Source organism: Columba livia, chromosome 1 (genome assembly GCF_036013475.1).
Source record: "Columba livia isolate bColLiv1 breed racing homer chromosome 1, bColLiv1.pat.W.v2, whole genome shotgun sequence".
In the NCBI taxonomy this organism is placed as follows: Eukaryota; Metazoa; Chordata; class Aves; order Columbiformes; family Columbidae; genus Columba; species Columba livia.
Window position 1 is genome coordinate 7,031,461 of NC_088602.1, and position 25,738 is coordinate 7,057,198.

Here is a 25,738-nt window from a genome sequence, read left to right on the forward strand (position 1 = left end):
GGAAAGAACCAAACCTAAATCAATTGCTCAGTGATTAGTATCACTTAATTTAGGTACCTCTTCTCTCCCAGCTAATGTCAACCAGTTTATCTTCCTATTTCTTTTTTTCAGGCCAGCTCTACCCAGAGATACAGTATGTAGGGTGTCAGCAGCCCTGCTCAATCTAATCCATCTCCACCAGCTTTGAACAGGCTTGCAGCTCAACCTTTCCTGTGAGCTATACAATCATATATATGTAGTATATAAATATTTTGAACACAGCAAACGCAAGCTCATTTGACTTAACTTAGGAGCCTTACTTAAACTGAATTGGTATGACACAAGATGCATAATCTATATATCTATATGCATAATCATATAATCATATATCTATATCACTGCCACATACGGACTTCAATGAGATATAGCACTTATTCTATGCAAAAGACCTCGTGGAATGCAAAAGACTGGATTATGTCTAACACCTCTTGGTACAGCAGTGAGAAAGGAGAAGGAAAACCTGAGTTCAGGTGCAATCTAGTAGATTTCTAACACACATTAAAAAAATCCAGTCTAGAAAGAAGTCAAAAAAAAAGATTCTTCACTACATTTCCTAATGTGCTTCCAGTTTCCTGTGTGACCTTCAACAATTCCAGCCTCCCTCAGTTTCTCCACGATTTCACCTCAGTTTTCGTCCATAAAAATAGCATTAAATCATTTTCTTCACAGGAGTATGGTAAGTCTTCTAAAGCAGATAGAAAACATGATTAGAAGTGGCAGAAACATTGCAAATTACTTTTAGCAGAGCTGTTTTCATTTCTAGCTCCCTTCCTCTTCGCTGCTTCTACTATTGTGTTCTGTTTTCCTCATCAGAATGAAACTAGGGAGCACAAGAAATCTTCCCTCACCAGTTAGATCTCATGACTTTGCAGTGTTTCATTTGTTTGTTTATTCACTTGCCCAGAGTCTTTCTGATGAAAATCAAGCCCAGGCTTTTCCTCCTAGACAAGGTAGCTCTGCAGTGTCTTTTGTTATGCAAGAAATGTGGGCTTGAAAAGACCTGCCATTGGGCTGATTGAGTTGTCTGTAAGAGAATTAAAGTGTACCGTGAGCTGATTAGACTAGCTAGTGTCAATGACAGAGTAAGAGCAAAAGATTTAGCATCAGAGAAATTGCAAGGTTTATCTGGGAGGAGAAGTGGAGCACTCAGCACTATTTGCTTTTAAGCAACAAATATTTTGCTCTAACATTGCTGAGCACATGATACATTTACAGTTGTACTGTGCTGGGGCATGCACATTTATTTTTCATGCTGCACACTCTGACTCACAATGTTTATAATAACCTGAATTTTCTGGCTAGATTGAAACATCACAGGACTGAAAATCAGCCCAGCAAAAGAATAACTCCTGGAGCAGTCCTGGAATAGGTTCTGTCCTCACAGAGGTCACCAGTCTCAAAGGACACAGCCTCAGAACATCCCTTGTGCAGGACATTATAAGAAATGCTTTGACAGTGAGGAAAACCATTTTTATGCCATAAAGCAATAGTAGCTTAGACTAATGCCCATGAGTCTACAGAGTTCACTCAAAACTTTTGTGGTAAGCGGAAAGCAGACACAACAGGGCATATTCTCATTGTTTAAATTCCCAGAGTCATCAAGGAAGGTTACACTCCCTATCTACATGCTCTGAATCGTGCTCTGGAGGACAGTAGTGTTTGCTCTAGGGGCATCACGGAATATCTTCTAGGGCATTTTGCTAGGATGACCATTTTTATTTGAATCAGTATCCATGAAATGTATGTCAGAAATGCTTGCTTTTTTGTACATCCAGTAGTTAAGAGAGTTACAGGCATTTCACTTCTACACCATTGCAGAAGCACTGCAGCAGATTGCTTAGGAAGATCCACCACCCAGCAGCAGGAACCAAGAGGACTATGGGACAATCCACTCAATGACATAACATTAACCGGTAGGACAATGGCACTGCCACCCTTAAGGCTCCCATGCTACTGGTGTCTCTTCTCCCAGCCACCTCCTTTCCCAGAGCAAATTTGAGGTTTTTTACACATGGAGATAAAAACAAATTTCAGGTCCTCAGAACTGCTGAAGAAGGTGACTGAATTACCAGCCAAGGGCGTGACTGCTAGTGCTAGTTGTGCAGCCCACTGCCACAGTTTGATGCCAAATGCCAGTATACAGCAGAGGGACAATTACTTAAAGTCACTATGAGCATTCACTAAATGTGTGTGGTCAGTGAACAGAATCACTTATGAAACTGTGGGCAAGCAAAAGGGCAGAGTCTTAAGGCCGAGATGGCTATGACAGAGAAAACAGCATTTCCAGATACAGGAGTACTGTTAACCCAGATTCCTTCAGCCAATATCTTCTTTTAGCTTTACTGTTGCAAATGTGGTGAAATTATTCCACTAGCATTGAAGCTGGAAGATTATTTGGTCGATAATCACATAACTCATTATGTAGTGATCTTCACTATGATGGATTGTACTCTTTGTTCTTATTATAAAAATAACCTGAAAGGTACCACACTTCTCTTCCTTTAATCATACACCATTTCTGGTTCCTTGTTTTTTCTCAGGACTCAAATTTTATAATAGCAAAGATAGAAAAGTGATTTTTTTCATGGCAAAGTTGATAGAGACACAAGTCCCGTCTTAGCACCATTTGCTGCTGCAGGGATTTAAAACAGCTACATTCTTCTTGATCCCTTCTCTATCTTGTGACATAGTCTAGGTTGTGTTTTCTGGTGCTGTTTTATCAGTTTAAAGTTTGTTGTAGGGTGATGGAAAGTATTTTACATTTTCTGGTGCAGAACAGGCATCCTGTGGCTTCACCTAGACTACTACTTAGTATTTGTTTGCATGTGGTTTTGTGGATTGTTACTTCCTAGTCCCAGGGGATTGACATAGTGAATAGGCTTAAATATTATCAAAATCTCCTTGAAGAGTCTGCATAGATTTGACAGATATCTGGAAAATAACAAATTTGTGTTCAAAAACACTTGCATGAAGATAATTTACCTTATCACAACATTCCTGACTTTCAGTATCGACAGACCATATAATTTCTAATTACAATTTACACAATTAGTGTTTTGTGCACCTGTAATTTTTTTTTTAGCTGTTATTTCATTAATACACAGCAAGATAACAGTATACTTCACTTCTGCCAGCTTTTGCAAAGACTGCAGTTGAAAGTCGGGCTGAAGACTGAATTTCATTAGTTATAGTATAAATTCATTATATCTTAGATAGTTAACAATCTAAATGAACAGGACAGACCAAGGATAGGAGAATAGCTATCACAGAGAGGTGAATTGTGGTGCTCAAAATGACGTATAAGGTTAGTGGCTGAGCCAGAAATAGAACTTAGGTGCAGACCTACTTGGAGAAGGCCATGGGATGACAGAGCCTATAACCCTCTCTTCTCCCTGCTGCCTTTAGAACCATTCAGAACAACATACCACAGCAGCTTCCCAGCTTCCCCTCATTCCAAATTCAGCTTGAAACCAAGGTCTTAAAAGTCTGAGATCAGTCTCCCATTATGTATTATCCTCAATGTCACAGCCCATATCAGTATCATCATATGATAAAATTATGCAGAAGGGAGATAAATCAGAGTTGCAAGTCTGAAACCAGCTGGACTTATGGATTAAATATTGATTGTTCCATTTCCATAATACTCAACCTTCATGGGAGCATCATGAATATATTATGCATGATACTTGGGTCAAGGTGTTGTATTAAGACATTTGGACTGCTCCCCAGTAGCTTAAGTAGCTTGAGAAAACCACACAGTACTGACAGTCTGCAGCACATATATCCTAAATAACAACACTGAGATGTGCTTGAAATTAAGAGTGACAGAATAATTTAGTAGCAATGTGGGATGCAATTAACTGTAATGAGATGACACTGACCAAAATGAAATTCTGAATTGACTGATTTCCTAATAACAGCAAGTCTATTGTAATGCAGGACAAACCCACCATGTGAAGTGGTTTACTTTTTCACTCACCTCATTGCAATCACCTGAACAAAAGTTGGGGCAGGATCAGAGATTGCAAAAGGAGAGTTTGCTGGTGTTTGTATGGCTGGTATGCACAACAGAGAGACTGCATGTCTTAGATAATTATTTTAATAAATAACCAACATGTGTTTAAAAATGTGACAGCTTCTTATTACCCAGCCATACAATCCATAAAATGCAGTGGCAGCAGCCAGTCTAAGGAGATTCACAGGAGGTGAGAAACTGCTCACACAGACAGAACCCAAGAATTGCAATCAAGATTTATTTTCAAAAAATGGATCTTCAGTAATAATGAATACAAGCTAAAGGTAGTGAATGGGGTGGTATTGTCTGCAAAAATTGCAAAATACCTAGAACAAAGATGAATGACAATATGAGATTTCAAAGAGATATACTGTGGGTCTTTTTTTATTCCAGAACTAAAAGTAAATGAAGGAAACTGAAATGCCAACATCTACATGTAAATTTGGAAGTGTTAGAGATTCTCCATTAATTGACAGTATGGGCTGTGGGATGTCTGACCCTACACAACTGGAGTGACTGCTGAGAGAATGATTTCAGCCAAGAGAAATGCATCTTAATAGTAAGGACAGCAAACCTGTCTGGGAAAAATCTCCAAACAGTGCCAATCATGGGTTCAGAACATATACGGTCAAACAAAAGGTTGAAGACAAAGTAATAATCTGAAGCAAAATGACCAAGAGGACAGATGTCCCATCTATGTTTAAGCAATATAAAGGCAGAAAGAAAGTGCTGAGACAAAGGGCAGCCATGGGAGGGAAGGGACCATGGTAGTCTGGACAAAGCAAGCAGAATATGTCCCAGTTCAGAATGAAAAGCTTGCTGGGGAATAGATGGATGGTGTCAGTGTATGATGAAGTGCTTGCTACTGTGTGATGAGATGGATGGTTAGTTTGATTCACAGAAGATATTAGAAATGAGAGTAGCATCACAGATGGAAATCCAGCAACATTTGTTAGGAGAAATCTGGCTAGCTGTTAATGACCTACTGAAAAGTTTTCTGGGAAAAGAGGTAAATTTTAAAAATAGATTTGGTTTGGTTTGGTTTTCTTTTAAAGAGAAATGGAGTAATGAAAGATGATTCACAGTGTCTGCAGGGCAACAATTGAAATATACCTATTTATCTTATTTTGACATGAAGAGGTTCATACAGTCTACTTTGAAATCTCAATGACCATTAAGAGTGGCTCAGTCAGGACTAACAATGCTAGACTAAGATTTTTTTTTTCTGAAATAAATAAAATAAATGGAAGAATGAGTTTTAAAAGGTAGGAGTATCTATGGGGAGGTATTTCTGTTTTACCACAGAAGACTGAAAAATTATTTAAAAGTAAATAAAATATCTGATCCCAATGTTAGATGCACTTTCCTTAGACAGCAAAAATATTTAGAGGGACATCTGAAGCATCACCTGCTACATTTTGTATTTGTTAAATTGAAAGAGCAAACCATTACTACTGTCAAGCAGAAAGTGAAAAAAAGGGAGAAAGAACAAAGAATGATGAAAGTATTTACTGATGAAACAGGTTCAGCTTAAACCTAAAAATGTCAGTAGTCTGTGTTAATTAAATTCTTAAAAGTAATTTGTTTTTAAAGATAATATTAATTAGAGAACCCTCATGAGACAAGACACTAAGAGTTGTACCTCAAGTGACGGAGATTTTCATTGTACAGCTGATTCTCAGATCTTACCGACACAATGAACCCAAGGAAAAATATTCTCCAAAACAGCCTTACTCCATAGACTTTATTAAAAACAAGGACACAATTGTTCAAGTTACATATGTAAGAGCAGAGAAGTGGGAAGATGGGAAAGGTGGACAAAGCAAGAGCCTGTGTGCATCAACCTGTTTTTTCAGGACTCTACCATTGCAGACATACAGCCAGGATTAACTATCTGCTGCAGGTAACATGCTGCTGTAGGCTGCTGTCTACATGACCTGTATTTACAGTTCCTTCTCCTGTTTTCTTTCTTCCCTTTTCCTGTTTTATCTAACTTTGTGTAAGCAGTGGCAACCTGTAGCTTTTTCCAAGTTAAGATATTTTCCACAAAGGACAATAATATCTGCTGCTTCATAATTTTTCCTACACAGGCATTTTTGGCTCCCAGTGGTAATATCTTAGGTTTCTTGTATTAGTAGATATAATCATGTGAGTATGAGCTTTAGGTATTTGCTTATACATGGCCTTTCTGTCTGACATCTGGAGCTGAGTAGGTGATGTATGTGAAAGATTGTGCTGTGACTGTCCTCCATGAGTAGTTTACAAACCTCTTGGATATTTTGGTTTGTCTGCTACTGGGAGGATACCTACACTAAAAAAACATTTTAGAAATTTCTTTCAGATCAAACAAACTTATTTGTCCAGAAAAATACATGTAAATAATACAACAATTCTTATTTACTCATGCTGTTCTCTTCCACAGCATTTCCTTTTTGTTTTTAAAATTGGTGGTGGTGGTGGTTTTGAGATTGTGGTATGTTTTTGTTTTTACTTGTTTGTTTTTGTTGTTGTTGTGGGTTTTTTTTGTTTTGTTTTGTTTGGTTAGGTCTGTTTGTTTGGGTTTTTTTTAGTGCGGGGTTAAAACTGGACTTGAAGAGGATTCTTTCTCTTTTTTTTTTTTTTTTTTTTTTTTAATTTCCCAGGATGTAGGAAGCAGTGTCCTAGAGTGCTATTGATGTGTACCATCAGGGGAGTCATTCTTGTCACCCTCAATGTATTTATTTTTCTTGTGGTGATACATTTGTTTTCAACTTTTTGTAACTCCTCTGCCGTGGACATATAGTCCATCACAGAAAGCACCGTGCACCCTTAGCTCAGTGCCTCCAGTGAAAATTGATTAAAGTGAGGTTTGCTAGATTCAATTCAGACACAGTCTTCTGGTATCCAGGCATATTTATGTTTATTTAGATTTGGGTCATTTTTTTTCACATCAATAATTCAACACGTTAGCAATCCAACATACCTAGCTGTAATTAAATCACTCTTGATCCTCCTTTACATCTCTGGAAAGGTGTTCGTTTAAATATTTTTTTTTTAATTTAGTAACTGAAGACATCCTAATGCGGATAAAAATGCATAGTCCTGCTCCTCCTAAAAACACATAGCTAGATCTTTAGGTCTGTATCTTCCAAGATATTTAGACTTGTTCCTACTAAAAATAATTTTAATTTCTAGCTTAACCAACTTTCAACATCTTCAGTGTTTCTTTCAGCAGAATGGAGATGCCAAAATGGAATACAAGTACCTAAGAGTCCTCTGAGAATTTGGAGTTTAAACTTTGTTTGTTATTCATCTATAAAATGGGCATAATATTACATTATTAAAGTATAATACATTACCAAATGTTCATAGCATGTGTTGGGATTCAATAAATAAATAGCAATGAAACTCATTCAGACTCTTTACAGAGGCTTCAGCTGATTTCAGTGGGGATTACATCTGTGAACAGTTTTTGTCTGCTATGAATGTCCTTTGAGTCCTACAAGAGCCCTAAGCTTATTTACTGTCACTAACCCACAATTTGCTAATCAAACTGTGTATGTCACCTACCAACCCCTTTGTACACAATACTTGCACTTTTCAGGCTACTGCCTTTGCAGATCAAAAGGCCTTTACCTGCAACACAGAACAAGTACTAGCAATTTAGCAATTTCCAAAGGACATTTTTTTTTTTACTCTGAGATTTTTGGAGATTGCTGAAGAATTAACCTTGACAGAAGGCCGGACAATGAAAACTTACTGGTGGGGAAAAACAAACAAACAAAACCAACCAAACAAAAACCCACAAACAAACATCACAAAGCAAAACGAACAAACAACAACAACTGAAAAAAAAAAAAGACCACCAAACTTGAGCTGGAAATGGATCAAACCTCAGATTTTATGTTTGAGTTTCTTTTTTCACAAATCTCAGATATTATGCAATGCTTATTTTGGTGTGAAAACGGTTTCAATCAAGACACTACAGAATCCTCAAAAGAAGAGTCTATAATGATATGACTGGCAGACCTTTAACACTGCAAAATACTTGGGTTTTACTAAAATACATTCTTACTTAGGTGAAAGGTAAACTGGTCGCAATTGATTTCTAGCAGCCCCTTTAATTTACATATTTATTTACTGCATTTTAATTTTCTTGGTCTAATTTCACACTTGCCTCCATCAGCTTCGTGCTCTGCTTGCAATTTGAAATTCCAGTAATCTGTTTTTCTACTTCCTTCCTTGGGTACCAATAAAACCTCCATATGTGTTAAAAAATTAATATTGATGTGCAGATTGAATATAAAAATGTACCTAGACCAGCTTCAAACAAGTCTTGGTGATTTCATTAAATCTTTTTAATAGCCACTGTCAGTGGAACTCTGTGTTCTCATAGAAAATGATTTGCTGTATTTCTTCCAAATCATTATTTGATTTTTAAAGCAAAACAGCCCCAAGCTAAAATAATAGACAATTAGTTTGCCCACAGTCAAATTAAGATTTGTCAGCTAAGATCCTTTATGGGACATGTGGTAAATCCAGTGTGTTTTACTTTAAAACAAGAAATTCAGGAAATACCATTTTCTATGTTAGTTTTACCGATTGTCCTATTACAAAAGGTTTGTATATTGACTGTTTCAGTTATTGCTTAAACAGTTTTATCTCAGAGTGGGAAAAGAATTATAGTGGTCCAAGGACTTTTATGGCTCTTTTTTTTTTTTTAGATTATTAGGAATGCTAACTAAACTGTGATTACAACAATCAAACATTACACAGTACCTGGGCCAGCATAAAATGTAACCTGGAAAACTCTCATGATTTATTCAGGGTGCTTCCATGATCTGTGCATTTGATTGGGAAATAAATTCAGTTTTTTTCCTCTCAATTTCAAATTAGGAAAGATATGTAATAGATTCCAGTAGGGGAATAAGTAACATGTCAGGCTGCAGGTCAGGTAGCAAATTGATAAAATTTCCTCAGGAGTTTTCAAGATAACACAAATGTGTTGTTTTCCTCGCTGCTAATGGGGAAGCTCTCTGTCAGTCAGGACTGCATAGGTAAGTTATCGTGAGATGATGTAATGTGTGGATATATAAGTACTTCAGCTGTTCTATGAGTAGCCATTCCCTGAAAGCACACTTCCATCCTGCAATAAGCTGGCGTGTCTTGCCCCTCAGAGAAAGTGAGAGGTTGCTCCAGGTCATTGGTATGGAGTAAATCCCCTGGCTTTCTTCATGGCAGCTTGTTTGGGTTACTACATGCAAGTTTACAAATTAGAAACAAAAAGTTTTTTAGCTTTTTTTTTTTTCTTACTTCTTTCTACAGATTCAACTTAACTGCAATAAACCTGCTTTGGTGAATATATCTCTTTTCTTTTTAACTAACTCATCATGTGCTTAACACCAAGCACAGGTTTAAGGTCTTGTTAAGTGTTGTGGTGAATGGGCTGCAAAAAGTAAGAATCATCTCAGCTAATTTTATTTATTTACAAGCTAGGCATCCTGTTTAAACCAGTCAGCAAGGATCCTTGTATCATCAGTAGACAGGTGAGATTCCATAATAGATAATAACAAAAGTCCATCTCCCTTAGTGTCTAGCTTTACCAGTGCTTACAGCAGAGTGGTATAAATAGGGGGAGCTTGTAGCAACATTCGCCCAAAATATTCTACCACTTTCCAACCCTTTTTGGTTCAGTGGCTTATGTCTTTGTGTTTATATCCTGCATGAGGTTTTCCTCCAGGAATATATCCAGTATGTCCTTGACACCACATCAGCTTTTAGCATCCTAAATGGCACGTGCAATAGAGTTTCTGTGCATGACCACCTCTCATGTAAACAAAACCTCCATGATACAGAGATAAAAGTCTTGTTAAGGCATCTCTTTTCCTGGCCTGATATGTTTAGCTCTTCTGTCCATGGAAGCCACTCCATATGTTCATCCAACATCTGCTTTGTCTTTCTCTGAATTTTCGCCAGTTCTCTCATATCTGGTTTGAGATGGGAAGTAAAACTGTAAACAAGATGGAGATGAAGAGTGGATTCACAGAGTGAATAACTGAACCATCTGTCTGTTAAGACATTATCTCAGTTATTGTGTTTCTAAAGCATATGATACAATCATAAAATGTGACATGGTTCTGATGATACACACCTCAAAAAGGGTGCTCTGGTACTGAAATTAGATTTTTAAACATCTATGAAAATATTAGATACACATATTGTGAAAGGCATATGCATTTTAATTAATATATACTGCAAGTGGTTGAGCCATGTTTATGAACACTATTTTTGTCAGTTTCAAAGGATTGTTTTAAAGGAACTTCTGCTATCGAAGGGATCATTTCTGTTTTCTGCTCCTAGGTATACAAGTGACAGATGACTGCATCGCAGGACTGCAAAGGATGTTACAGTCCCCTCTCCGGTACAGGACCTCTTTACTCCTGAGGACCCTCTATGGCAGTGTAATACAAACCACAACTGTCAATACATCATTGATAATGCCTAGAACCAAAGGGTAAGCTTTAAGGTTTCATATATTGAAGAGCACAAACAATTTGCATTGTGTATGTGCATGAGTGCACTTAGCTTCTCTTAGACATGTTTCTGCAAGATTATCAGAGATGGAAGAAATGTTTTACAATGAAGGTGGTAAAACACCAGCCTAGGTTGCCCAGAGAGGTGGTAGATGCCCCATTCCTGGAGACATCCCAGGCCAGGCTGGACGGGGCTCTGAGCAACCTGATCTGGGTGAAGATGTCCCTCCTCATGGCAGGGAGTTTGGGTGAGATGACCTTTGAAGGTCCCTTACAACCCAAAATGTTCTATGATTCTATGAAGCACTGAAAACTTAAGATGTTGCTGGCCAAGAATGTTTGCATCATTTTTGAGGCCTGCTCAAGAAGTTTTAAATTGTATTTGCTGCATGTTAACCAGGAAAAATATGTTGCTTTCGAAACAGTGAAGAATACATTACTGAAACAACAAAAATCTCATTTAGACATGATTGAAAATTATAAAAATGTGAAGTGTCCCTCTTTCAGTTCTAACAAAAAGACACAACTATAGGTACCCTCCAAGCACATATTACAGACACACTGATACACCACTCCACAGTAGACAGTTTTATTTAGGTTGATTACTGAAGTAACTTACTGAGCACAATTTGTAACTTGTGTGCAATTCTTCAACAGCTACGAGGTTGTTGAGAAGTTGTAAGGGTTAATTCCAGTAGAACAAACGTTTGGAGAGGATGTTTATTGTGCACTCGCCAGTGTTTATTGTGTAGTGATGTTGGAAAATACTTACGACCCAGGCAGCCAAGAGATCCTTCATTGCACTGGGAAAAAAAAAAAAAAAAAAAAGGCAAAAAAGCAGCACGTGTCTTATAACAAATATCGTAATGAGTGTTACACATTTTATTTATCATTGCATCATACACCAGGGAGCATTCTGCTCCAAGTTATCACATCTGTCTCCCATGCTGACTGTCCTTACTAGGCAGGCTAAATTCATCTGCAAAAGCCTTTTATTTCCACACTGAGATTTTCAAACTTTTCTTCACTTGCACTTGATGCAACTCATTGTGATCTTTTCCTGCATGATAATGTGAGATGATTGAGAAACGAGGGAGATCTAAAATGTTCCTCTGGATGACAGCACACAATGAAAGGTTCCTGTCTGAACAACAACATCTATTCATGTCAAAATCTTTTCATGAGTGTCAAAGAACTAATGTGAATCACCAATTTTTATTTTTTTTGGTCAACAGTATTATGCTAATTCTACAATCACAGAAGAATATGCCCAGGTTTTATCAAGTTAATGAATTCTTGTGAAGTTAAACCTTTCTTAGTAAGCAGAAGAGGATGACATTTTCTTTGCCAATGTGGCTCTTCTCTTTTCCAAAAGAAAAAATGAATTATTCTAAGATTCCTCTACTCGGAATTCAAAAATACAGACTTATTTTATCTATTTAATGGATTTAAGTTAACTTCAGAAGTTGGTAAAAATTATTTTCAGACTAAAGTGGGAAGCAAGTGTTGTTACCTAAGTGTTAATAACAGGTGATTGAAAAAAGGCAACTCAGGAATAACTGAATTACAAGAAAGTGTTGAAAAACTAGCTGGAGTTTTTGTACTGGGTTTGCGTGGTAAGGTTTTGGTAGCAGGGGGCCTACAGGGGTGGCTTCTGTGAGAATCTGTTAGAAGTTTCTCTGTGTCCAATAGAATCAATGCCAGATAGCTCAAAGGCAGACCCACCACTGGCCAAGGATGAGCCCATCAGCAATGGTGGTAGCGCCTCCAGAATAACATAATTAAGAAGGGGAAAGAAACTGCTGTGGAACAGCAGCTGGAGAGAGGAGTGAGAATATGTGAGAGAAGCAACTCTGTAAACACAAAGGTCAGTGAAGAAGGAGGGGCTGAGGTGCTCTAAACTATCATTTTTTGTATGAAATCCCTGAATTTGGAAGAAAATCCAAACACTATAAGCACTCAAAGCTATGCTTCAAATGCAAGAAACTATTGAAATAAAATATAATTCTAAGCTGGAGAAAAAAATAATCTACTTAGGAATGTCAAATACCTAAGCTTAATGAAAACCAAGGTACAAATTTGTATGCTTTCAGTCACTACTCATACAGTTTGTAAAAACAGTTTACACCAGAAAAATAGCTTACAGTCCATATACAGTCACTGGAGCCTCCTTCCCAGACAAATATTATAGTAGGCACTTAATTTAGCTCATAATGAACTTCTGCAAATCATAGAGTTCAAGTGGGGCTCAAATGCTGCTGAACTTAAATCTGGGATAATTAATTGCTATAATGAATATAATATTAAAGGAAACATGTCCATGCATTCACGGCTTTTCAGTTCATAGTTTTGATTATCACATTATAGCCTCATTAGCACCAGGAAAGTAAGAAATTCAGAACTTTATTGAAAGGTGTTCTATTCTGACTGCTCCACAGAGAACAGACATTGTTAGGTATCTTATATGAGCTTGCTTCTATTAAAAGCAAATCGAAATTAAGAGTAATTTTTATTCCTTTATTAGAAGCAATTCTCACAATTGCTGCCATATCAACTACAAATTCAGTGGTGCACTCTCTTTCAAGTATGTGACAGTATGATTTAGCGAACTCAGACAATCAGGAAATAAACTTTGTTTCATATAAAAAATGTGGAAACATATTACAGCTTTTTAGTTCAGTAACACACATTGTTAAATCTACTTGTCAAATCCAGAATGCAAATTGCATGCTACAAGTCACCAAGATTAGTCCAAGTAGACATCTGGTAGATAGCTCGCTCTTAGTACATAGACATTTTCTTATTTAGCTCTTCATCTCCCCACATGACCCCACCATCCACCCCTCAAGTCTTTTTTAAGCATATTTGAGGAAAAAGTATTGTCAGAAGGCTACATAACATCAGGGAGACCAAGAAGGAGCTAGTTAGATAGCTCGTTCCAAGCTCAGTCTGCAGTGAGCCCACAGCCCATGGCCAAACAGCCAAAAACTTCCCCACTGGCACACACAGAAAGGAGAGGGGGAAATAAATAAAACCGAATAATGGAAGCTTACAAGGGCAAGGACCAGCTGGAGGAAGACTTCCCCTGAAGCCTAAAGTGGCCTTGCAAAACCATTTCAGTGGTCTGCAGGCTGAAGAAGAAAGATCTGTCACAGCAAAAGAGATGCTGGATCTTAGGCAGCCCTATCTGCTCCCCATATAATAACCAGCGCAACTAAGAAAAGGCAACAGGTGACAGTAGTAGGCAACTCTCTTTGCTGACCTGATGCACTCTCTAGAGGTACGCTATTTATCAGGAGTTCATTTCAGGCATGTCCCTAAAAGACTACCAGGCTGTGTACAGTCCCCTGACTATTATTTGCCACTTTTGTTTCACATGGACACCACTGATACAGCAAAGAGCAGTCTGAAAAGTATCAAGAAGGATTACAGAGCTCTGGGAGTGGTGTTGAGGGACCCTGGAGCACAGGTAGTTTTTTCAACAAACATCCCAGTCAAATGGAAGACGTTTGAAAGAGCCATTGAACCTGGTGAATCAACAAATGGTCCCAGGACTGGTGCCACCACCAGGGGTTAGGCTGCTTAGACCATGACATTCACTTTGCAAAACTTGGCCTACTGGAGGCTGATGGGGTCCATCTATCATAGAAGGGAAAGAGCATGTTCAATCATAGGTTTGCCAAGCTGATGAAGAGGGCTTTGAACTAAAGTTGCCAGGGAAGGGGCATCTCAATCCATCCCACTCCTACCAGTTTGATGTCAGTGTCAGCAAAAGATGCCCAGAGCCTGGAGAAGGATCACAGGTAAACAGGAGAGCATCTGAAGAGCAGCAGAAAGGAATTGCAGCCACTCCAGAGAGTAAGTCAGCTTCATTGGGGCCCGAGCTTAAATATCTCTGTGCAAGCACAAGTAGTACGTGGAATAAACAAGAAGATTCAGTGACATGTGCACGCCTGCAAGGTCTATGATTTCATTGTCATCATGGAAATGTGGTGGGATGGCTCCAGTGACTGGAGTGTTGAAATGGAAGGATACAGGCTCTTTAGGAAGGATAAGCAGGGGACGCAAGGAGGGGATGTCACCCTCTATGTCAATGACCAGCTGGAGTGCATGAAGCTCCAACTGGGAATGGATAAGAAGCTGCGTCAGGATTAAATGGAGGGCAGGGACAGATGACATTGTAGTGGGAGTCTGCTATGGGTCACTTGACAAGGAAGACCAAGCAGATGAGGCCCTCTATAGACAGATAGGAGCAGCCTCATGTTCACAAGCCCTGGTCATTGTGGGGGGCTTCAGCTACCCCTTTGGAGGGACAACAGAGCAGGCCACAAGTAATCCAAGAAGTTATTGAAATATGTTGATGATAATGTCCTTCTTCAAGTAACAGAGAAGCCAATGAGAAGAGGGGCTATTCTGGACCTTGTTCTCTACCAACAGGGATGTGCTGGTGGGGAATGCGAAGCTCAATGACAGCTTTGATCGCAGTGACCATGAAATGGTGGAGTTCAAGATCCTTAGAGTGCACAGAAAGCTCATTGCCCTGGCTGTCAGGAGAGCACACTATGCCCTCTTCAGGAATCTGTTATGTAGAGTAATGTGGGATAAAGACACAGAGGGAAGTGGAGCCCAGAAAAGCTTGTTAAATATCCAAGGATCACCTTCTCCAAGCTCAGGAGTGATGCATCCCAACAAAGAGGAAGTCAGGCAAAAATGCCAGGACGCCTACATGGATGAACAAGGAGCGTCTGGATAAACACAAAAGGGAAGCCTACAGAGGGTGGAAGCAAGGACAGGTAGCCTCAGAGGAACAGAGAGAAATTGCTTAGCAAACAGGGGTCAGTTTAGCAAAGCTAAAGCCCCAACAGAATTAAATCTGGCCAATGTTGTCAAGAAGATATTCTTCACTGTGAGAACAGTGAGGCACAGGAGCAGGCTGCCCAGAGAACTTGTAGATGTCCCATCCCTGGAAGTGTTCAAGAGGAGGCTGGTTGGGGTTTTCAGCAACCTGGTCAAGTGGAAGGCGTCACTGCCCATGGCAGGATGGTTGGAATTAGATGACCTGCAAAGGTCCTTTCCAACCCAAACCATGCTATGATAATTCTGTCTTTCTATGACCATGTTAAAGAAGGTACAGTGACTGTCCTCTTATCTTTCAGAACAGAAGGAGAATAACACTCCAGACATCTGGAAAGACATATTTGAACAGTTGCTGTTCAATAGCTCTAAATACATCTTTTGCAGTACTCAAGATATTCCTTCCCTATTTTACTTCTGCTATGGCATTCATTGTCTAATACAGCGGAGAAGATTAAAAGCTTTCCTAGTGTTACCAGGGTGTTTTTTTGTCTGGATTGGTTTAGTTTATTTAAATGATGCTTACAGTACAAGAAAGAAACCATTTAGCCTGAAAACAACAATCTAAGATAATATTTGTACAGGAGATTGAAGGTGACAGACTGAAACAAGCTTTGCTGCTTAATATCCTTCTATTTATCTAGTCTTTAATAGAACATAAAAAGGCATTATTGTAACCCAAATGATAAACTCTTGGAGTCAATATGAACCCTCACTAATGTGCAGAGTATTATTGCTTTATTGAAGCTCCCAGGCAGGGTCAAAATTCGATATGAAAATTGAAAGTGAAAATCAGTCTTTTTTTGTCTCTCTAAGCAACATAGCAGAGAAAAAGAATGCTAGCAAGACATCTCAGCACTTTTTTTTTTCCTGTCCATCGAGCCAAGCCTTTAGTTACCTTAGGACCTATGACCAAACTTGAAATTCAAAGCAGCATTGAAGTAAGAATTGTCTATATTTAAAGAGAGGAACAGAGAAGTGTGTCAGCAGACAGTAGTAAAGTACGTTTAGAAGCTGTTCCACAAATATAACATTATCTAACTGGCATAAGGGCCTCACTCATGTATTAGCTTAAAACTTCTTCCTCAGACCTTTGTTTTTACTAGAAAGCACAAAAGATCTTACAGGCAATCTTCAGCTGAGCATCAAGATCTCTTCAATTTCTCATTTCATATTTGTCTTTGAAATAATGGAATTTAGTTTGAAATGACAATTTTTTCTTGTTTTTACTTAAAAAAAAAAACAAAAACACAAGTAATTCAGCCTACCTTTCATGATTGGATTATTTTAGCTGTGCCATCTTCTAGAATTTTATTTTCCAGAGAGTAAGTGTTTAATTTACCCATACCACAATTTATTTTTTTATGAATCCTTGAGGATCTATTGCTTTTATGAATCTTATCTAAAGAAGATTCATCAATCAGTATGGCATCACTAACTAGACTATTATATTTTTAAAAAATTATTAGCCTTCAGGGAAATCAAATGCTCTCTGTCTTTTTCAGGGCAACCTATCTTCGATTAGGAGTATCATTAGGTTTATTAAATGGCTTCTCCAAACTTTTGACGTGAAGAATGTCTTTCATTAAGAAAGGGTTAGAGTGTCCTTTTCAGAGGAAGCACAATCTTGCAGATTATATGATAAAAATTGCATGTGATCTGACCGTGGTGAATGATCAAACTTTTCCTTGGTTTAAAGACATGGCTTTTTTTACAACTAAGAAATATTATTTTCATAGCTAAACATCAGGGGTTTGATTCAGTGGAGTTACAATGGAGTTACATTAGCATAAAAGCAACATACAGAAATGGCATATATACTCCCAGGAAGCATAGCATACAGTAAACAAAATGTTATCTTCAAGAAAATTTTCATGAAACTTCAGTAAAGCTGAGATTTGACAGCAGCATTTCAGACTGAAGAGACAACTACAACTTCTAATAAGGTTTGTACAAAAGTGGCATTTCAAACTCTGAAAGACAGTCTATTGCTGAATTATTACCTGGAAAAATCCATGTTTGTCCAGTGTTTTTTGTAACATAAAATGTATAATCATTTTGGAGAGTTCTTGTTCAATATATCAAAATGCTGTATAGTCTCTCACTTAAAATGAGTTGTGCTGTGTCATGCAGGAAGGTCCCACTTGGGCAGCAGGGAATTAAATTCAGTTTCTAAGCTCAAGATCAGCACTTGTGTTATCAAACTAGCAACCTGACCCTCAAAATCAGGTTTCTTCAGGGACATTTATCTCAGTAACTTTAGCAACTGGTTATGCAGATGTCTATATTTGAAATAGTCACTCTGAGCTCCTCCAGGAGAGGAGGAGGATCAAAATGCTCTAAAAACATGATTCATTTGAACCATTTTGCACATTTCTGTTTGGGTAAGTGAAAACACATTCTGCAAGTGCTCATTTTTTCTCCATTGACTGTAAAGTAGTTCTACTGATTTCAGTTGTTACAAGCTGAATAAACATCTAACAACAGATGCCTACATTTTCCCATAGGATTTACAGGAGGAGTATCAACCTTTTTCATTCTCATACAGTGTTTGTTTGATAGTAGGGCAGATTTTAAATGCCATTTGCATAAATTCATACCTCAGATTCTCACTTGCAGACCTGAAATTTGCAGAAACTTGTTAGGAAATTATCAACAGACAAATTCAGGCAAATGCTTGATGGACACCACTGTTCAAATTCAAAATACGGTATTGCTACATCAGACAGTCATCTTTACATTTCCAGTAATGTCACAGGAGGGAGGAAAGGAACAGCAGGAAGTCAGATTCAAATTCCTTGCATATCTTAATGTAGTTAACCAATTAACCTGGATATTCAAGTCATTTTCCATGTAAATATGGATATTAATCAAGCAGGTACAACAGATTTAATGCAGGAAGCAGAGGTAGATTTGAGTCTTAATTGTTCAGCTCTGTCAAAAACACAGAATCTTTCTCAAGGTGGCATAAAATTCGGAGGTCAGCACTAGATGGGACCTGGGTTTTCTCACAGACACCGAGTAGTCATAAATAAATATGCTTTTTCCCTGAATTAAGCAGTCTCTTCATTTCACCCAGAATATCCCCCATCTTTTAAATGAATTAATTGTCACCGACTTTGATTTCTGCATGCTTAAGATTTTGTTTTAATTTTGCTTTTTTCTGGAACAAAAAATTGCATATTCTTCCAAGAATCTGCTTTGAAACAATTGCACAAAAAACAAACAAACAAACAAACACAAAACACAAAAAAAATACCACCAGGCTATTGACAAGAAGCATCTTAAATGCAAAAGTTCTGCAAAGAAGGATCTCTGATAATGAAAGCTGCAAATGATTAAAAGCTGAAAGCATCTGGCAAAAAGCAAATTAAACGAGCTTCTGGAGTGAACAGATGTGATCTTTAGAGGTTAGAAATATGATTTCCCTCTTCCTATTCCCTGATGAAACACAGAGGCAGGACACTACAGTATACTTCATTTTTCACCTCTTTGCTCTGAGGTACAGTTTCTTCTTTCTGGGGTTTATATTGAAGATATCTAAGGCCTTACTCAGAAAAAGAAAAAAAAATTATATTATTCTGAATACCTGTGACATAGAATCATAGAATCATAAAATCATAGAATCATTTTGGTTGGAAGAAACCCTTAAGAAGTTGTGTGATCTCCAGCACGGGAGATTTTCAAGACCAGTTTGCATAGAACCCTGAGGCATGTGGTCTGATTTTACCTCTGCACCTGCTTGGAAAATGATTGGACTACAGACCTAATGAGAACTCTTCACATATTAGTTTTCTTGTGATCTTATGACCCTAGAATTAAAAACAAGATTTGGGGTTAAGTTCTAAATTTGAGGTGTAAGCAAAGAGAATTTCTCCCTCACTTTGTTATTCATTATTTTTTTTGGAAATAGGCTGTAGTTTACCTTCACTCTGAGTGACAACCTTGCATAAAAAAAAAAAAGCCTTTGTCACATTCAGTCTTTAGCAGAAAAAGCCTTCAAGATATTGAAGTGTAGTTAGTCATCAATACTAAGAATAATAATGAAAATATTTAAATATTGAGTTCCAGAATAATCCTTTTAACTGGCATAATCTTTCTACCTGTGCTTTAGCACTTGATTGTAAGCATGTTTTATATAATAATTTATGATAAGTGTTTTTCTCTGTGATCTGTCCTGACCACAATATGCAACACTCGTCTTCTACAGCAGAATCAGGCTGTCAAATGTAAATGTCTATCAGTAAGAAAATCATCCTGGCCTGCTTTTATGGTCATTGAAGAGAAACTGGCACCCTTAGCTCACAAGCCTTCTACATCCCACATCTGAAATAAATCAATTTTCACACTGTAAAACCATTAATTATTTTATCTCTATTGACTATAGAATTAATATCTCTGAACTTGAGGTGAGAGAGGTGTTATTTGTGGTCCCCTCTCCATCTGCTGTCACTTAGACCTCCATGTACACATGTGCACATGACATAGGTAATTCCTTACCCAAAAGAAGCATCAGAAATAGATTTTAATGAGAAGACAGAACAGACTACATGCACAGGCACAAGGCATGGCCAAATAAACCCACTGATCAGCCCTGTTTACGTGCACCCCTCTCCTTTTATCCCCTTGTCTGTCTTGTTACACTTGTTCTTCCTCCAACCACCTTGATCCCTCGCTTTTGCCACTTTCGGTTCGTTACCCAAACAGCCCAAGTTGTACAGTCCTGAAATGCTCTTCCCAGCACAACACGATGTGTCTCATCCCTGTAAGCAGTGACTCCCCCCCCCCATGTCTATAAGCTGCTTTCCCATTGACCTGCAGTGCTGGGTGTTCCCCTGGCCCATGGGGCTGAGGCTTCCCCACCTGCCTTTGAGCCCTCCATGTTCCTTCATGTGAGTGGAGATGGGCCTTTTATCCTGTAACCTAACAATGCATACTTGCAAGACTGAGGGCTAGAAATGCACAATTTATCATCCAAATTTTGCAGGCTTTTCCAAAAACAACACTAAAATCTAAGGGCTAATACAAATCAGAGCAGCTGTCATCTGGCTTTTAGTGATTTCAGTGTATCATCACTTTAAGTGTGCCTTTTCTTCAGCTTTATCACCCTATGAAACTTTCATTTCATATTCAATTTTTCAGGCATTAGACATGGCTGCATGGAAATATTGTCAATATATATAAAACTGTATGAAAGTTGTTTTTTTCAGCTCACGTGTTAAAAACTTTCCGGAATACTGCATGGCAGAACAGCTACATGAATGTCAGGTTAGATATGTTATGTTGGCATGTGGCATCCCTAAAGTCTTCACAATTTTTTGAATATTTTTCCCCAATATTCAACAATAAAAGATACTCTTTTGTTTCAGATTCCAATGAGGTCAAAAAAAAAAAAAAAAAAAAAGCGAAGAGAGAGAGAAAGACATTCTCTTTGTGAAAAGACATAACATGAATAACATGTGTCCGGGAAGCTTTAAACTTTACTATTTCTTAGCAGCTTTTCTTTTCTTTTTTTTTTTCCTTCCATTTACAACCAGTTCAATACATCACTTCTAAAGATGACATTTCTTTTTTTTCCACCACAGAAAACCAGAAAACTCCAAGAACCTAAATCATAAACTTACTTTTCTCTTTATCTTGAACACCATTTGGAGTTTTGTTGTCTGACAGTTGCGTCGCCCTCATTACCAACAATTTTCTGGTATCGCTTTACAGCTGACTTTGTTCTGACACATAAGATCAGAAAAGCCTGAGCCTAAATGCCTAAGTCATAAATTTTAACTGTCCTTCAGTTTAAATGCTTCCTAAAGACTGTTCTCCATTTGGTGATTTGTAGATGCTGGGTTTTTCTTCCCACTGTTTTTACATTGCCCTCTAGAAATGCTGACAAAGATTGGCTGCGTAAGTTCACCCTGTGTCAGCCTTTCATACTCTTCTAAGTTGAAATGTTTCTATTGTCATTAGCAAGAAAGATTCAACATATGTAGATGCATATTCTACACACTATTATGCTTCCAGCAGCTAAATCATTTATTTTGTCATGCTGTCAGATTTTTCAAAGCCACTAGGAAATGCCAGTCTTTGCATGTAAGATCGAACTCACTGTGTGTGTGGCATAGAGGCTACAGGAAATACAAGTACTGGGGTGTCAGTAGGCACCTGTTGACCTCTAGACACTGCACAGAGCAGGAAAAAGGGATCCCCAAGCCCCATTGTTCATAGTGTCTGTGTATCTTTTGGTCACGTTTTATAAAATGTGGGTCTTGACAGGTATGTTGGGTAAATTCCCCATTTTTTCAGTTGCAAGACAAGACTGAAAAAAACATACAAATGAAACAGGCTTCCAAAGGTTCTAATGATATCAATGACATTTTCTTCTCAGATTTGTCAACCATCCTGCTCTGAAACACATGCTAAGATATGTATGAGAAGAAGATGACAAGCAAAATGTAACCTGAGCCTTCCCTTCTGTACAAAATAAACAAACTGTAGGAAGAGTGCATGATAAACCTATGCAGAAGATGGATCTAACGCAAAAGGCAAGGATGCATCTGACTGAGTAGTCTCATAGCAGGATCTTACTGTACTATGGATCAGTGTTTGCTATCATTATCGTTCTGGGAGGAAATCAGGATTAGTTCAGGGTTAGATCTCTGTGGAGATTCCCTGACTCACTGACGCATGTCACCTGTGGTGGGAAGTGCAGTCTACTAATTCCTGATCATGCTGTGGCATTACTTTATATCAGGATGATAATAACTTAAATACAAGATAAAAGAAATGCAATAATCACAAATTACTTTTTAAAGTGTTAAAGTAGGAACAGGAGGAGAGAGCCAGAGACATGTACAGGAATGATGTGAGTAATGGGGATGTTTGAGAAAGAGGTATTTAGACAATGAAAAGATTCAGGGAAAAAAAAAGGGGGCGGTTGGGGGAACAAGAATAGTAAAGGTCAACATTGTGGAGAGCAAGGATTAAGGGACATGTAAGAGAATCAGAGATGGGACTCAGGGAGATCAACAGGAGTTCTTAACCTGATTTAAAAAAAAAAAAAAAAAAAAAAGAAAGTAAAAAGGGGAGACAAGGAGGGACAAGTAAAAAGAAACGATTACTGAAGCCATAGCTCAGATATAGTAAAACTTATCCGCCTTTATGAAATATTTCTTGTAGACTAGGGAAATGCAGGCTGTGGAATGCAGAAATGGTGTCCCAGCTGACTAGTAGGAGTAGTGTTAATATGAATATTGTAATTATTTGGGAATGTGGTAACAGGGAAGAGCATCACTGAGAGTGACTACATGATGCTGTGAATAACGCAGATAAAGTGAAAAAACAGATAGCTCCGGGCTGCTCCAGATACAGCAGACACCAAAATAATATAACAAATAAAACTAGAAGAACTGAGCAGGAAATCAATAGTAACAGCTGATTATAGGTCCAGTGACTCAGAAGCAAATTCTGCTTACTCTACAAACCTTTCACAAGGAGTTATGTAAATGAACATTGTGTTTCTTTATCCCTTTTGCGTTGTATGCGTTGTAAAGAATATCATCCTACTGGGCTACCTCCCCATCTCCTACTCTTCTCAGATTTACAGACCACCAGCAAATTAATGGCAACATTTCTATTTCATTTGTTAATAATTTCTATCCTGCAACAGAAAAGAACAAGAATTTTTGACAGTTCTAACAACCCAGCTGACTTCCCAGGTAGATTCTGTCCTGTCATCTCTGGCATGGATTCGGCTACCTATTCAAGTTCTCATGATGCTACAAGCTACATGAAATTAATTTCCTGCAACAAGAATTACAAACAAAAATATGTTCATTATACTCCAGTAGGAAAAGAAATTAATGACTTAATAGGCATCTTCAGCCTCATAGAAAAACTCCTGGGTTTGTATACATCCAAAGTTGAAAAATACTTATTTACATAAGCCCAGTTCGTGTAGAAATAGTATAATATTTATAGTGTTCTGCTTTTAATCGAAGAAAATGTGGCGTTTTGATAGTTTTGCTGTTATGGTGATTGGGTGGTGTTGTTTTTTTTTTCCCCAAATGCAGTAATTGTAATCATAGAGGAAAAAAAAATATCACCTTTGTACACCACAAACAAAATTCCTCTACTCACCCAGATGTTATTAGCCTATAAAAGCGATAAACTAAAATCAGAGCAGTACTTTAGAAGAAGGCGATATTGCTTCCGTTGTCACCAAATGTACCATTTAAACCAGCTAATTCTGACCACCACTTATGATATTGCCTCTGAACAAATTATCCCCGTGCCTGAATTTACAACCATGCACATTAGCCTTAGACCTCATCTTACCTCGGAGAACCTTCTTCATTTCCTCTAAAAAGCACAGAAACCTTTTAAGGACACTTGGGCTCATAATGTCACTTTCCATTGTAAAGTTAGCTCTGTGAAAAACATTTTTGCTAGGGAGAATTAGATACTTTTTGACTTTTTTTTATTTGATATCATGCAAAGCTCATGGAGATCAATGGCTTTTCTGAGAAAAGTGCATTAAGGCAGATTCTCAGCTGAGGTAAAATGACAATTTCAATGTCAAAGTTTCCACTTGTAGAGCTGGTCAAGTAGCCTTCATTTCTGTCAAATACAGTATTTAATGAAGAAAGGCTGTCAACCCTAACTATCTAAAGGTTTACAGTGTTTATCACCAGGAACCTGAAAGAACTAACTACCTGGTTTACGTATTCAGAATCATAAGTTTGCAATTTCCTGAGACCTGAAGCACTGCTTTCAGGTGAGATTCTTTGGTATCATGTGGTGTCCTGTCCTTATACAAAACTTACATACATCTAATCTTCTTTTTTGTCAATTAAACCAATCTGATAGGTTTTTGGATGTGTTGTGATAGAAACAGACACCCCAGTTAGGGATGAAGCCATGTGACATAAAGGATCCTATGATGAATGAAAACACATATATTTCACATGGATTAATGTGACACATTTGCGAAGTGATTAGATTAGAATCGGAGAATTATTTTGGTTTGAAGAAACCCTCAGGATGATTGAGTCCAACACTGGTACTAAACCATGTCCCTAAGAATCTCATCTACACATCTTTTAAACACCTCCAGGGATGCCAGGGATGGTGACTCAACCACTTCCCTGGACTTCCCTGTTCCAGTACTTGAGAACATTAGGATCTTGTCCAGAAAGTGATGTAGAAGGTTAATTTTTCCCGGTGAAAAGTTATATAAGAGAAGATGATGTAAGACAAGATGTGGGTAGTTCTTTGAAAGAAGAGGTTGGATATAAACAGGTCTGAAATAAAAAAAAAAAAAAAGGAAATATGAACTTTCATCCATCTCCTAATATTCAGACCTGAGATCAGATGCCTAAATTAGTGTCATTCATGTCCCAAGCTCCTTCTAGAGACAAGAAGAAGAGACAGACACCTCCAAATTCGATTCAATCCACTGGTCTTCACAGTTCTGGATAAGTGAGTTCTAGGGTCTCAATTAGGCTCACAGGAACAATGTTTTCAAGTTTGGAAAATCTTCCTGTGCTGTAATTGAAGGAAAATGAAAACTAGACAGTGGCAAAGGATCATGTTCCCTGAGCTGAGTAGAGATCATGCAGTGCACTCCTGGCAGCTTGGATTATTACTCCAGAAATCTAACATTTCACCTCACCTGCTATCTCTTTTAAATAGATGTCTAGGATTGGAAAACCTTCTTGTATCACCTTATCCTGACTTAGGTGCCTCAATTAAATGTCTAATACAGTAAGTGTTATCAAAGAGGCAGAAAGCATAAAATGCGTTCTTCATTAAACCAAGTACAGAACTAACTTTGTTTCCAAAAGCAGAAATTCAGGGCTACCAATACACCATTGTGTTTAGGTTTTCAAGCACAGTAGTGCTTCATACTCACCTTTATGAAATTTCATGTAGATAGTATTATGTTTCATAATTGGCTCCTTAACTCAAGATGTAGATACAAGGAGGGTACAACCTGAGGAACTCTGTCAAAACCACAGGGGCCAAACAGCATCACAGTAAAATGTAGGCAGTGGTATTTGTTCCTATATATTCACTTCCCCTAATTTAACCTCAGTTGTAGGGTATGTTGACACCTTTCAAAAAATCAGCTCAGTAGGGCTTGTCCTACATTTCTGTATGTACTTTGCAAATATACACTGAAATATGAAGTCGTCATTCCCCATGCAAAAGAAATAATCATCTGATTCATCCAGTGAAACAGTTCCCTATTTAGAAGGAAGCTCTAAGGTCAAGTGCTGATGTCTTTCATCAAAGCAAATTCCCATGCAAGTCAAGGGAAATT